The following is a 13247-nucleotide window of genomic DNA, read 5'->3' as shown; positions in this document are numbered from 1 at the left end:
TATAGAGTCTGACGATGAACTTCGTGCCATCCACTAGGAGTCGGTGAGTGGACGCACCACCTTTGTGAAAGTACACGCGCCATGGAACCCACTCACCACCTATGCCGAGATTCTCCACATCCAGGCAAGATTTTGATGATCATTGTAATGATGATGATGCTGATGATTGTGATGATGATTGTGGTGATGACTGTGATTATGATGGTGATAATGAATGTGATGATAATAATGTTTGTGAGGATTCATGATGGTTGTGATGATATTTGCGATGATCATGCATGTGATACAGATTATGATGGTGAGGGTGATGATTGTGATGATTATAATTTATGACGTTCAAAGATAATAATTGAAGCACTGACATGAGATATCGAGAGACGTAAATATACAAACGGATTAGAGAAACGCACATTTGAAAACATATGCATATTAGCAAAATTATAGTGACTCTTTTTATAAAAGTGAATGGGCACGGGAAGGGCACGTTGCTTGAAGGGATGATGTCTGCTGGCCGAAAATGACATTGGAGTGGCAGCCGAAGGAGAGAACGTGCCCAAGATGATGTATATCATAGAGATGGCGAGATAAGATTGGCTCATGTGCGTGTGCTCATGACTGGGGATATTGGTGGGACAACTTGAAGAGTGGGTGGGGTATGCAGTGGAGGCTTTTGGCATATTAATTGTTGTATTATAGGACTTGTTGTATTATAGGACTTGTTGTATTATAGGACTTGTTGTATTATAGGACTTGTATTATTGGACTTGTTGTATTATAGGACTTGTATTATAGGACTTGTATAGAACGTTGTATTATAGGACTTGTTGTATTATAGGACTTGTTGTATTATAGGACTTGTTGTATTATAGGACTTGTTGTATTATAGGACTTGTTGTATTATAGGACTTGTATTATAGGACTTGTATTATAGGACTTGTATAGAATGTTGTATTAAAGGACTTGTTGTATTATAGGACTTTTTGTATTATAGGACTTGTATTATAGGACTTGTATTATAGGACTTGTATTATAGGACTTGTATTATAGGACTTGTTGTATTATAGGACTTGTTGTATTATAGGACTTGTTGTATTATCGAACTTGTATTATAGGACTTGTATAGAATGTTGTATGATAGGGCTTGTTGTAGTATAGGACTTGTTGTATTATAGGACTTGTATAGATTGCAACAACTTTGGGAGACCTTCATCCATTAGTGGACTGATTTTGGCTGATGATGATTCCATGTGCTCGAGGCAAAGCGTTTAATACATTTAAAATCAAACAGGTGCCACTCAAGGAGAGCGACATCCCCCAGGTGTCAGGCTCAGACAGTGGGCCTCTTCACTACCTGGGAAATATTCACCACCTGAACCCGGGAGCCGTGCCCAAACAACCGGACTATTTCACGGCACCCTACCGGCGTTCGCAGCATGACATCTATCCTATAAAGGATCATGACGTCCTCATCCCACCGGCTGTACGCAGCCAAATCGTACGTTTGTATCAATAATGCTGTATAAATAATGCCAGAATGGGGTGGTTTTTTTGCAAAAACATGTTAATTTAATAGGGTTTTGTCGTGTTTTTTTATCATTTTAATTAAAGTTTTTAGCTCTGTATCGCAACTTGCGATTTCTGAGTGTTATGTGGTTAGAAGTGTAAATCATTATGGTTTATTAAGAATGCCTGGATTTATGGTTTAGGGGTTGTGGTAATGTGTCCCTGTAGAGAAAGCTACCAAATTTTTGGGATGCTTAACCAGGAGACATGGTGAGCTAGCAGCCCCACCCTTTGTAAGTCCTGCCCACATTATATAACCACGCCCCCTCAATCACTCTCCCCTGCACAACAAAAGAATGAAAGACTACTGTTGATATGGTTCCTGGTGAGCAGGTATCCTGTCGAGCCAGTATTATGGGCATTTGGGGTTTTGATAGTATTTGTATTCTGAATAAATTGCCTTTTTGCATGGGAAGCATGCAGAAAATTTCTCCTTGAAATCTGGATATTGTACTTGCTGAAATCGGTACATATCTACTTCAGTTTTTGGGGTGTTCTATGGACCCTTCCGAGTCGGGACTCAATAAGAGTTGTGGGCCCATTATAACTGTGTAGGCTGGTGGTGGTTGGAGAGGGGGAAACATTTCAGAGTGGAGTGAGTAAATAATAGCTTACCCACCCAGCCCTATGTTTCATGCATGTTATGTTTGTCATGTGTGTCATGTGTGCTCTCACAGGTCCACTACATGCTGCAAAGCCCCATGCCACAAGACAGCACGAACATATTAAATATCAACCAAATGATTGAAAATGGCTGCTATACTGCAGCCTATCCACTGCATGACGTAAGTTGTTGGGGGGGAAGGGGGTGGAGGGCACACTGACACCCTACGGGAGGCCCATGTACGATACCTGAATTGCACACCTGTTTAGGACGCTATAGCATAGTCTAAAGCTTACCACATACTTAACATTAGTGTCCCACAGAGATGCGCCGCATAGGTTTCCAGGTTCCCCAGCTCACTAAACACAACTCTGATTTGCATGGTCGGCTACATACGGTGCAAAAGAAGTTCAAAATACATGCATTGGAAAGGACTCCACGAGCACTCTAGAGAGCATTCTCAAGGGTATTTGGCGACTATTTCACGTGGGACAGAAGTCTTTGGAAGAATTAGAATTACCCACACTTCATCCTACAAAACGTGACCAACCAATAGACTAACTGTGGGCGCACCCATTTACACTGCTTGCTGGGCAGAAGCAGCGTGATTAAGAAACGTGGTCATTGTTTAAACTGTCGTTCCCATGAAATCAAATGGGCGACCTCTAGCTTTGCAAGTCCAGTGCAGTGTGCAACACCATTACACCACAGCAGCGCCACGGCAGAGTTTTGGGGGGTGGAGCTGGCAATTTGTGAATGTCCATGCAGTGTTTGTGACTAACAATTGCGTTCCCCATGTCAGAGTGAGTCTGTTCATCCCACCAAAAACCCGAACACGCTGGGCGACCGCAACACGCTGCGACGGGAGTGGGCGAGAGCCAGGCGCTCTTTCAAGGAGCAGCCTCTTGACCTTGTGCGGTAAGTTCATGCCCTATCCACTGCTGGATGAAGACTTCTCCAAGCCTTCACCATCTCTCCCAGTCTCCTGATGCAACGATCCATGTGGCTCCTGCACACATGCTGATTTTATTACTTAAATCTCTGTGGTGCACATCCTCTCAGACGCATTCCTTCTCTTGACTGCCACATCATTCTTAGTCTCGACCACAGGCCATCGTACCTCTTAGGGACGTGCCCTGTCCAGGAAGGTCCTAAGGCTGGACTTGAATGCTAGCTGGGAGTTGATAGCACAGACGGCTGGGGAAATGGAGTTCCAGAATAGCATTTACCCATGCCTTCCCTGCTCTTCACATTTCCTTCCAGCCCATGGTCCTTGCTTACATATTCGATAGCTACACCACTGGTGCCATGTGCGGTTGGTGATGTTTGCGCTGTGTGTGCGAGTGATGTTGTCGGCACAGGTCATACTTCGGGGAGCAAGTGGGGCTCTATTTTGCATGGCTCGGCTTCTACACGAAGATGCTGATCTTCGCTGCAATCGTCGGCCTGATCTCCTTTTTCTTTGGAGTATTCAGCAAGGACCGTGACATCACTAGGTACTGGCCAGACACATGCATACAGACAAATGCATACAAACACACACATACACTCATGTGTCAGATGTAGAATTCACACAGATCTCCTGTATGGCAATACAGACTGAACAATGAGTATCAGCAAGCACCTATACACAAGTACATATAGACATACATACACACTTATATACAATCCCATGGGATGCTGCCATGGTGTAATAGTTACATTTCTAGAATTGCAGTTTATAGATTTCCAGTGCGATCGCCTGGCATGGAAGCTGAAATAATGGCTAGGTTTCTTCAATTATCCCACATATGCTCAGCAGTATAAACGGAGACACCGCAGTTAGATGATTGGCAGTTCAGATGTGATGGGGTAAAATGTGGGTACTCCCGCCGTGTCCAAGACGTCTGGCCATCATGGACGAGTAGGCCAAATATCATCTCGAGGGGCAATCTAGAGCATTCTTTAGTGGAGGACCTTCCACCAGCAGTGGTATGAGCAAGCAATATCAGAGCCACATCTTTAACATTTCACTATTAAAGTACATATGCACATATATAGAATCTCATACAGTTTATATACAGTACAAATATAGTACATTCAATATATTGTATATGTATATATGTTCCAAATGTCTCTGTTTCTAAAAGTAAATCCAAAAAATCAAGCCTAGCTACAATATTTCGGACAATCCAGGGAAAATTAAACATTGTTTTGGATTGCTCAGAAAACATGACATCGCCCATTGTGACGTCACTCACGACGACACGTATCACGTGGCATCGGGTTTCGTCACTCTTGTTCACATGAATATATTGTACATTCTTACGAATTGTAAATAATCCGAAAATCAAAAAATATTCAAATCCAAAATGTTTAAATGTGAAACGTATCCTTATAATACGACTTACACACATAGACTCTGTGGAGCTGCATGACGGACAGCGGGGAGCAAGTGCAGGAAATACATTGCTGTACTCTGTCTGGAGTCTTCGCTTCCCATATTCAACCCGTACTGACCAGTGTGGGATGACTAGAATTAAATAGCCCTCATGACCCACGAGGTGTGGGGAGGCCCTCAGCCAGAAGTGGATTGATAAAAGGGCTGTAAACACCCCTGGAAATCAATACATAGAGATGTTACACCACTGATATCAACGAAAATGATAATTAAACATCAGCAAATACATTTTACTTTGGAAAATGCTCGACGTTGGAACCCATAATTTAGTCTGACTTTGTTTAAAGGGAGGGTAAGACATTCAAAGGTGGCATGACCTTTAGGCAAATTATATTTCTCATCCAAGTGTACTATGCCCATTAGTGTGTTTATGTTCGTGCGTGTCTATGTGTGCAGTGGCGAAATATGCAACAACACCATCGGAGGATCCCTGGTCATGTGTCCCCAGTGTGACCAAAAATGCACCTTTTGGAGGCTAAATGATACCTGCGAGACTGCGAAGGTATCACGCAAATACACCATCGATGTTCCCTCTAAATAAGGATACTTATTGGTTATTGGTGCTGTGCATCATTATCACAAAGTGAACTCACGTTGCTGAGATTGTATCATTAACATTAACCATGATCACTAGATTGCAGCACATCATGCGAAACACTATGCTGCCATTCGTGTGGGTGTTAAAAAAATATTATACTAATAATACACGTGTGATCATTTTGAAGGTAGTTAGTTATAGTTTTAGTAAATAGGTCATTTTTATGGACTAAGTCGATGGTTAGACAAATACATGAAAATGAATGCATCGTCACATCCCAGCGGGAGTGCAAAAGTTACTTTGTCTGAGTAAATCGATGTATTTCATGAGTATTTGTCCACGATCAATACAAGTGGACAACGTATTTTGAAATCTGAATTTCAGTGCTAATTAGTTGACATGTCATGCCGAAATAATGATTATTCACTTTAAAGTGTCTGAAATGTATGTCCACAATCATGGAACTGCCCATTGCTTATTTTGCTCTCTCTGTCACATTTATACAGATTTGTTTGATACATGAAGAGCACTATAATATCAGACATTGTAGAGCATTGTCATCTCCATTATTCAATGGATGTTTCATGAGTGATTAATCTATTTTAACTTAAAAATCAATCGATGCATCATTACTTTCCTGCTGTTGATATTGAAAAGACGTGGATGCTAAGATTTAAGGTTTAATTGTGACTAACACCTCTGATTGTGCCGTTGCAGACTTCACACATGTATGAAAATCCGGTCACCATATTCTTCGCAGTTTTCATGGGACTTTGGGGTAAGTGATGCTAAGCATTGGCACACATTGTCCAGACACAGTGACAAGTATCAACATGTTTGCAATGATGATGAGCACATTTGGCCACATACAGTGTTAAAGAAGTTCAACATACATACGTACAACCATATACAGTACCATCATGTCTTGCAATGTTCGTATGCAGTGATCCTGACAGTCCTATTATGAACCCACTGCTCAATGAGGGCAAATTTGGACCATGACTTGCACACATTGTCCTACTCTTACGAATGATAACCAATAATCTTTAATGTCCACTGTGAAGCAGATGGTGTGTATTTTTGTGTAATTAATACACGGGCAATATTAATCAGGGCAGCCACATACATTGAACCACGAACCTCTGCAACAAGCAACGAATGCGGTACCCCAAGGCGATTCCATGAAAAATGCAAAGTGGCCAGGTGGCTCAGAGTTCAGAGTGCTGCGTTGCCGCCGCTGAGATTCTGTGTTGGAATGAAAGTGGCCACCTGCGATTAAACCAGTTTCTCAATTATAGCAAGATGATGGTCTCAACTCAGTCACCGATATCTGCACAACAAATACAAAAAATCCATAATGTTAAAGTTGGTTCTGTACTTAATTAGGCTACATTCCAGCTCTGAGAATAAAAATGTTAGCTTGACTATCACGTAACAAACGCTCCTCTCCGTGGCAAAGCATTTTGGAAAGAGCTATCCCTACAGTGTGGACCAGAGATCACAGAGGTAGCTCTGTGACATTCACTTTTGTGTAACGTTTTGTAACACGAAGAGCAGCACTGCTCTGTTATAGATCCAAAGGAAAACTCAATCTCATGCCATGCCACTCAGTGCAAGTGGGATAAAATTGTGGCAATGTACCAAAAAAAGCCAATAAAGGTATTTATGAAAGAAAAAAAAAGTACTAATGAAGTTACTTTGAACATTACATTTAACAGACTACATTAGGTAACCTTTGAACCCTTGAGCAATCGATAGTGAAATTACTTTTCTAAGTAAATCCTCCCCGTGTGGTGTGTCGCAACAGCCACGGTGTTCCTGGAATTTTGGAAGCGTCGCCAGGCATCGCTCGCATACCGCTGGGACCTGACGGCAGCGGCGGAGGAGGGAGACCCCATCCGGCCCGAGTACCTGGCTCGCTGCACGACCACGAAATGTAACATCATCACCATGGTAATGCTTTCTGCTGTCACCACGGCGACTACCTCATTGCACACACACACCTCTGTTTTGTATTGTTGCATGTGTAACTGTTCACTGTTTTCCTAGTTTTTCTTTTAACATATTTGTTGGCCTTTGGTCAATTGTGTTTTCCTTCCAATATTATCCCGATTGTCCTATCGGCATCGTTATGAAACAATGTCCATTTGGATCTCTATGTTATAGAAAGGTTTGCTGAAGCAGATGTTACGTAATTACTTATAAGATCCCTTTAAGTGAACACACACTAGAGGGTGGCCCTTTCCCATCAGCCCTGCTACAAAGAAATGTTCATGATGGTCAAACTCATCTTTTTTAATTCTGAAAGGTGAAATTTGTCCAAATTTAGAAAAGAAACAAATGTAATATTGGTGACCAGGCTGATCGGCTTACTACTTGGTTTTATTGGAGGCAGCTGCCTGGATTAAAACCAAGCAATCTCAGCGCTGCCAGCTCAACTCTCAGACATCAGGACCATCAAATCCATTCCTTTATATCATCGCATGCTTAACTAGTAGTGGGGAAAACAAATAATAGTTCATCAGTCAACCTTAACGGCTCACACTAACATTGGTCACTCCGACAGACTAATCTATATACAAATGCTTTTCCGTCTGTGTACGTGCATTGTGAGTGCAGGAGGAGGAGCCTCATATGCCTAAGAGGATACTGAGGTTCCGTTACTGCCTCTCCGGGATCATGGTGTTGTTCTGGGTGAGTCCGCCAACTCAACAGCAACATTGAACCCCTTCTCCTGATCCAGTGAGCTATGGCCAAGTCACCTGCTATGTGCCTCATCTTGGAGGTGAAGCAGGTTTTGAGCCTGGGTACTGCACGAATGGGTAACCATCATGCACAAAATGGACTGTAGGCTGCTGCAGAGCTACCTTGTGGCCAACAGAGAACTGCATTCTTATGCTTCCATCCTTTACCAACCTGTACTGGTGTGCATGGTGAAGTATGGGAAAATAACCCTGACAATCTGCACAGGTTTGGGGAGGCCATCATCCAGCAGTGGATTCATATACGGGTTATACATATATATTTTTACTTGACCCTATCCTGTCCATCTTTGGCATACTCTCCTCGAGTATCCCCAATCATGTGACCAAGATCAAGGTGATCGGTGCCCTACTCACACCTGATATGGTTACCACCATCACGGCCTCCATCCTCAACATCGTAATCATATTACTACTCAACAAAGGTTACGACAAGCTGGCCCTCGTCCTCACTGATCTGGGTAGGTGTCATCACCATCACGGTTTGCATGTTTATTTTATTATACGCCACCAGAGAACACATGTAAATTTGAAGATTGGATAAATGTTGTGCATGGTAAATAATGTCGCTGTAAAAATGTCATCAGGATTTTAACCTTGCACCATGGGGCCATGAATAGCAGCATCAGTGCATCATCCAGTCACTTGTTCAACTACTGCCTGTTTTTGTCAGAACTCTGTTAAATTTTTCCTCCAGTTTCATTCCGATTGGGCTATCAGAATCGTATCTTGAGATGAAGTATCCAATGGGATCTCTTGTAGACCAGTGCAACCCTTAATGTCATGAAATGGCCCTAGAAGTGAATATCACTGAGCTACCTCTGAGACCCTTCATTCAAGTGAACTCTGGTTCACACATTAGGGGGAAGCACTTTTCAATCCACACTGCTACGGAATATAATGTTAATCTCGTAACAGTCAAATTGCTCATTCTCACAACTAGAATTTCACCAAAATTAAGTGATGAACCAAATGGTGTATGTTACAGATGTATATGCCATCATTAGTAATCGTCCTGAAGCCATCAATTCACTGCACTTGAGCACACATGTTACCAGAGGCCGTTGCCTGGATTTAAACCCAGGATCTCGATGGTGCCAACTTAGCACTCTGATTTCACCTCTCGATCCATTGAATCACTGAATGTAATTGTGGGCTGACCCTCACTGCTGCATTGCTACCTTCTAGTCAGCTGTCAGCTATCTGCTTTTGTTGCTCATGTTGCCCGCTACTGAGCCCTTTATTAGTAATTTATCCTGCTGAAGCCTGCACCCCCTCTGAAAGGTGACCCATGATAATTACTAAGATACACCTTAAAGATATATGAAAATCAAGTGCACTGGCTTTCAGACATCATACGGACAGTGTAAATGGCTTAATTGCAAATGGAGACTGAAGGATACTCCACAGGGCGAATGTGGTTAACAACACCTGGTAAACAACTTGTGCACTAAATTTTGATTTAAAGCTTTCGTGACTGCAGTAATTCATATTCTTAGTTTTTTCGGTAAAGTCACGTTGAAGGGAAACAACAAAATAACAAATTATATATAAAACAATAAAAAAATCTTTACGAAGTTTCGACCATAACTCAAACGGTCATCTTCAGGTGTGTTGGTTTGCATAAATTTATTTGTAAACGGCGCATTTATTTATTTATTAAAAACGTTAGCGCCACGCGCAACGATTTGGCAGTTTATTTAGGACTAGTCCATCTATATTCTGAAAAGAGGAGGGGGGAGACGAAATTTAACTAAGAATATGAACTTGTGCACTGTCACTCATTCCCCAGCAACATCTTTGAAATTAACTTTCGATCTTCAAATTCATTTTAATGGATATCAAAGCACGTTACATTGTGAAATGTTGCTATTCCTCAATGCGGCATCATTATCAGTGGCTGTTCGTAGCCTGTGTGCCAGAAACTATGTAAGTAACATCAAAACTGATTGCCCTGTTTGATGTTTGTGTCCATGTTTGCCTTTGTATCACACCCACAGAGATGCCCAAGACGCAAGGAGAATATGAGTATCGGCTGACGTTCAAGAAATTCTTATTTCAGTTCGTCAACTTCTACTCGGCGTCTTTCTACATTGCATTTTTACTTTGGAAAATGGAGAATCGAGGAGGTGTGTAGATCTGAGGGGTTGGCCCTGTGTTTTCTATGCTGTTTGTACAACATCTTTATGTTTTACTTTTGTAGTTGATATTTTTCCCAACAATTGTCTTCACACCGTGCTGTTGGTGAAATGTCGAAATAAGGACTCTTTCTTTTGGAACTCTAAAAGGCCTCATTGTCTTCACACCTGGTCACCAGCTCTAGCATTAACACAGTCTCCGGAGTAAAAAAGTTTTCGAAACCAGACTTGAGAGAGCACGAGGTCACCACGAGCAGAACACGTGTTAGACTGATGCAATTGGTAGCCCAGTTACCTTGAGGGTGTTAGTTTATCACATATTTTGCAAGTAGTACCCTTGTGGTCTCTCATTGGACATTTTCAATTATATACCGTATTTATCAAACGCCATTTATTTAAAATTATATGTTTGATCATCCTTAAAAAAGTACAGTATTTCAGCCCCCCTCAAGGATATGTTTAGCCACTACCTATGATTCACTGTGGCGCAGTGGAGCACGTTGTGTTAGAGAACGGCCTCGTAATATGATATCAAGAACGAATTCTGGAGTAAGGAATTAAGCAGCATTGCGTTGTGCACACGTTAAATCAATGTCATTAAGACAGTGTTAATGACACGTAGTTTAACATTTACATAATTGCCATTCAGAGTCACCCTGAGTATTTGCAGTCACTCTATACCTGTTGCTCATGTTTCTGTTTGAAGGCAGACTTGTTGACACATGAGATGATTATAATGAGTATATTTGGTGTTATATTAAGGTGCCTACTTCTCCTGCTGCAGATTTGTAGAAAATCGTCACGAGGGCGATTCATTGATTGATATCCTCTCAAAAACAATACACATAAAGGATAAAGAATACAGATTATTATTTAAGTGCCTCTGTGTTTTCTACCAACTTAATTTCATGTTTTACGATTATTATGTTTACTAGACGATGCTCTGGAATTAAACTCACCTGATACTAAACACCAACTGCAGTATGCATGTTGTGTGTTGAACTTATTTTGCACCGTACACAGCCTGCATCGGATGTGTGGGGGGAGGACAACAAACAAAACATTATCAGATGCGCCACCATTTTCTTTATTTAAAATACATGAGGGGGAGGGGGAAAGTGTTTCTTATAATCTGGAGAATATTGATATTCTTAATCACTGTCCCCTCTTACATATGGAGCCGTCACTTTTGCAGTGTGCAGTTGACTGAAGAGAAGAATGTGAGAGGATCATTAGAAATGATGTGTGGTATCCATATATGTATTACCCAAAATTTCATATCTTCAGTGTTTAACCTGAATCTATTCTCCACCCCATCTCCCCTCCAGTGTCCCCCAAACGGCTGTCTCTTTGAACTGACTTCTCAACTCACTGTCATCATGGTAGTGAAGCAGATGGTTGGCAATTTTCAGGAGGTCATCATCCCGTAAGTATCGCATGAACACATGAAAGCTGTGAAATCTGATTACGGCGTTTCCTCGTGTAACGCGGTAGATGCGTTTCTGAAAATTTCTGCGTGAAGTAAAAACGCGCAAAGCAAGGAATTACCGAGTTAATCACATTTGCACAGTAAAATCAACCTGCAGTCATCCCATGGTGGGATAAATAACTCAGGCTAGGCTGCCGTGTTACTGTATCATTCGGCATACTTTATCAAACTGCTCAGCTGCGCAACTCAAGACAGTCGTTCATCGTCGACTGCTCAGGAACGCATTATAATGGCCGCGTTCGGCGTTTTAACAGTGTGCATTCCACATTATAATGGACACGTTCCACGTTGTGTGAAAAGTTTTCCCAAATATAAGAACCATGTTTCAATGAAAATGTGTTGTGTGAAAACGCATTCAGCGAAAACTCGGGTCAACAGCTTGTTAACAGTGTGCACTGGTTAAGCAGTGAACACCAGTCAACTGGACAAAGTTCACCTCGTTAGTATCATGCGATATTCCGATCAGACGCTTCGTACATAGTTTCATAATATTAGACAAGCAACTCCCATGACTGAAAGAGTGTAGTGGATTGACAACGAGCTAAATGAAAAACAGCTACTACTTAGGTTTTAGCAGTTGTTTTGTACAGCTCTCTGACATGTTTTGTGTCATACCGCATATTGTTTGGCATGTCTTGACGTTTCGCTCCACGTGCTTGGGATGTTCACATGATACAACCTGAAAACGCAGTGGAAAGCTATGAAATAGCCAACCTAGAGTTGATGAACAAATGGGTATGCACGTGTAAGGGTGTCTCTGTGTCTGCACATGCGTACCTCCCTCCACAATTCCCCAGATGGTTCAGCAATTGGTGGGCCCAGCGTCGGGCCAAGCTAAGGCCTGAGGCTGTCTACACGCGCTGGGAGCAAGACATGGACCTACAGCCCCAGAGCCCACTTGGACTCTTTGATGAATACCTCGAGATGGGTACAATGAGCTCAGAGGATCACACTACGGAGTCAACGCGTTTTACTTTATTATTAAAAAACACACACAATTGGGTATCATTTGACATTATAGGCACGTGTGTACGGCCCCTGTGTATCTGTCGGACATTGTTGTGGGAGGGAAATTACCCACACTTCGGGTTGTTGAAGGCAGGGAGCACAGATGTAAGAGCTTAGATGTACAATACAACAATGTAATTTGCTGCACTGTCCTCTGCTGCTCACAACCCCACAATAACTATTGCATGGTCACCCATCCAACCAATTTCCAGGCTCAGCTCTCCATAACTTCTGGGATCTGTTTAAATTTGGCGCATACTGGGTGATTTGGCCATAGGCACCAATCTATGGATACACTGTAACACAATTGTCTTTGAGAATGCGCGTATGTGCATATGTACGGAGTTAAGTTTTAGAAACAATAGAAGCACATATTTGCTCCTCTTGTCTGCTAACCAATGCAACTACATTGGTCAGCTTGGGTTGACGTTTCTCCCCCATACTATTTATTTAAAACTCTTGTGCATCATGTCCACTGTGGTTAACTGCTGTGATTTGTTGGCATTTCAGCCACAGTGCATATGCCTAAAAATGTGTGGTACGGTTAATGGAGTCCTCACTACAGGATGTGATCTAGTTATTATAGCCACCTAGTGGTGGAAAATGGTGCAAAAGAAACCCAGGTGAACCAGAGCTGAGCATTAAAGATGGCAGTGGCTGGTCGCATCTCAGTGGCCAATGTAATGGACACGATAATTTTGTGAA

The 13247-nt window shown here is 42.0% G+C and overlaps 1 long non-coding RNA gene across 1 annotated transcript; it reads left to right on the top strand.

Annotated features, from left to right (window-relative positions):
• The first annotated feature begins 9839 nt into the window (after nucleotides 1–9839).
• LOC116950681 (uncharacterized) lies at nucleotides 9840–13021 on the top strand. Its single transcript, XR_012946435.1, has 3 exons — nucleotides 9840–10036; nucleotides 11374–11471; nucleotides 12332–13021. It is a non-coding gene; the product is annotated as an uncharacterized LOC116950681 (long non-coding RNA).
• The last annotated feature ends 226 nt before the right edge of the window (nucleotides 13022–13247 follow it).

The sequence above is a fragment of the Petromyzon marinus genome, chromosome 40 (assembly GCF_048934315.1).
Source record: "Petromyzon marinus isolate PM22_M1 ecotype Great Lakes invasive population chromosome 40, UKy_Petmar_22M1.pri1.0, whole genome shotgun sequence".
NCBI classification, from domain to species: domain Eukaryota; kingdom Metazoa; phylum Chordata; class Hyperoartia; order Petromyzontiformes; family Petromyzontidae; genus Petromyzon; species Petromyzon marinus.
The sequence above is the reverse complement of the archived record's forward strand: the minus strand, read 5'-3'. Positions and strand labels throughout refer to the sequence as shown.